The following is a 3,327-nucleotide window of genomic DNA, read 5'->3' on the forward strand; positions in this document are numbered from 1 at the left end:
TAGGGGATTTAACCCTGACATTGCAACACTTTATTTCAAAAAGTGCTATCTCACATACATGCAAGATCTAGGAAACAGGAAAGATTACACGTGAGTCAAACGGGGTTCAATGTCTGTAACATTCAGATTCAATAATCGGTGAACAGGCAAATACATGTGCTTAAGAAAGTGGTTTGGTACACAAGTATTGAGCAATCTTAGCAAAAACCATAACATTCAATGCCAGCATTAGGCACATAAGTTTTTACAAAATTTGAACCTCTGTTTTTACTTTTTTGTTAACCTGTATTTATATGTGGAATTTAATGCAAGTATGAACTATCATTATTTATTAGTTTTACAATATTTTATATTATGTGGATGAACTACAAACTCTAGTATGTCCATATGTGCAACACTCACGTGATCTAATGATATCAGCACTTGCCACTTTAAATTCTGAAGTTCAACACAAGTACTATGTCATGTGAACAAGGCTCGGACGAGCCGAAAAATGTTATGGCGACATTGCGAAATAAATAATTAATTGCACTAACTTCATGGTCCGTGTCAATTGTTGGAGGAGAGATTCTCGCTGGATAACCGGAAAGAAGTGATATATATATGTATATATATATATATATATATATATATATATATATATATATATATATATATATATATATATATATATATATATATATATATATATATATATATAACCATGTCATGAATGATGTAAGATGTCACATATTACATCATTCATGACATGGTCAGTGACATCACTGGTTTTTGAATGGTTTTGTACGAGTGAAATGTCCAGCTAACTATAACACCCTTGAAACCTATGGTTTTTTCAGTGAATTTCTAAGGTTTTTTAAATGCTAATTCCTAACCATAACCTGCTTGAAACCTCTGTTTTTTTCAGTGAATTTCGAAGGTTTTTTAAATGCTAATTCCTAACTATAACCTGCTTGAAACCTATCTTTTTTTCATTGAATTTCAAAGGTTTTTTAAATGACAATTCCTACTTATAATGTTGACCACTTTCCCATATTTTCAACAAGTAACCAAATCTGCAATGCTACCTAAAAATCTGGCAATAGTTCCACTTACCACTAACAAATTAACATCAACATTTAAGTACTGTAAGACCGTCGAATATGTACTGCATGAATTACATTTAACTCACACCCATGTTTAAAGACCAATATGTGATAGAGTTTCTAACTATACACTTCCCTCACCCAACAAAATCAAAATATCCAGTGCCCTGATCACCACAACAATACCCAAGGACCCTCCCCCCCCTACTACCTCAGAGGAAGCGCAAAACAGTACTAAGGACCTTTCCAAAATAATATATCTCCTCAACAGTATACTAGCTCAATCTACAGAGATGTGGCAACCAAGTATGCATAAGGGAAAGAACTCGAACATCAACAATAATGTACACAACGCTAAGACTACGGGTGAAATACTTAACACAATTCACTATAGAAATCAAAACTTTTCAGTGTGTACATATACCATTGATACGTGTAGTGTACTGAATAGTGGACGCAACCATATTATCTCAGACACTGGGGAATATTACGGTCATGTACCTGTGTTCACCCCCCTCCTTTTAAACAGAAGCGGAGTGGGCTAGTCCAAAGTAAACAACGTCAATGTAAGACTATAAATAATTAGGCTACGCATTGAGCGTGGTTCACTTCTGCAAAGAGACTGTGCCGCAGCGAAGGTCCCCACCCTGCCACGTGGCTGCCGCCATGACCGAGTGCTTCCTCGATACAGGCCGTTTGCGAACTCAGCTCCACACCACCGCAGACTTATGTCTGCATCGACTAGTGGTTTCCATCGACACTGCGGACAGCAGGGTTCACAACTTGAATTCAACTTCGGATCTAATTTTGTCTTTAGTATCTGTGCTGAGAACTGCCTTTAATCTATTCTGCGGTCAGTAGAGTTGACGACTTGATACCAGTTGCGCATCAGCACTACAGAAAACATTGAATTCAGTCTTGAATTATTTAACACCTTAGATGCGGCGCAAATATCCCTCCCCAGTGCTGCGCTGTCCATTGGAACTAGTGCTGAATGGACGTCCAATGGACGTGCGCAGCACTGGGGAGGTAGTGCTGCGTCGGCCAACGCCCCGACGCAGCACTTAAGAGGTTAAAACAGAGACAATTGCACTATGTCCTCAGATTTTGTTAAAGTTTGAACAGTAGGAAATCCAGCCTTCATTGATTTAATACAGAGACAATTACGGACAGCATGCAAGTTAGCCTTGATTTATGACAGGAAGAGTCAATTTTATTAATGGATGCCACAAGAAACGTTCATCTATGTCTGTACTAAGTACTACCTTCAAGTGTACACTGCGATCAACAGAGTTCACCACTTGATACCAGAAGCGGTGAAGCACTACAATCAACATTGAATTCATTCTCAATTAATTGAAGACAGAGACAATTCTACTGTGTCGTCAGATTTTGTTAACGTATGTGTCAAAAAAGCATTCGTCGATGTTTCTGTGGACTCTTGCCAAAATTTACTCTGCCGACAGCAGGGTTCACAACTTGAATTCAGCTTTCCACCAGAAATCATCGCCACGTGACCGTATTGAATGAGATGACTTATTTAGAAGAAAATAAATCATAGTTTTTGGAGATATACTTCAACTTACTTCTGCGAATGGACAACCAATATTTATTATAAAACTTGATTTTAAAGACTTTGCTACCAGTACGTCCTGCTTGAACCACGCATCATCGCAGACTCCACAGAACTTTGTTGCTTCAGGTGCCACTAACTCTTTCCACCACTTATCATCGCTGCGTGCACACACACTAAATTACCAATACTGTCCATCTCTAATCAATGTCACGTAGTCGTGGGCTCTTGCTAACTGCTGCCTCCTGCCTACACTGCGGTCATCAGAGCTTACAATTAATTACACTGTTGATTTATTATTTGCAGACTACAATACCGAACTAAGTATAACATTTATCAAAACCTATACAATATCCCTTTATTATGCTTCCTTTAAGAACTTTTTTTATATCACATATAGATTTTCTTGAATAATAAATTTCACGCTGCAAGTGCAAAGGTACACTTAACGATAGTCTACACTGTGGATAGCATAGGTCACAATTTGAACCTCACTTTTTCTTCATTGAAAACCTGAATTTCTTTTTGGGAGACAAAAATGGCTACACCACTGGAAGAATCATCTGATTCTGATAATTTTGTTGCTGAAGAATTCATAACCATTGATAGCACTTTTTTTCCCCCCCTCAAAATACATACAATCCAGTATGCAACATTCTATTCTTTGAG

The sequence above is a fragment of the Lissotriton vulgaris genome, chromosome 1_1, assembly GCF_964263255.1.
Source record: "Lissotriton vulgaris chromosome 1_1, aLisVul1.2, whole genome shotgun sequence".
NCBI lineage: Eukaryota > Metazoa > Chordata > Amphibia > Caudata > Salamandridae > Lissotriton > Lissotriton vulgaris.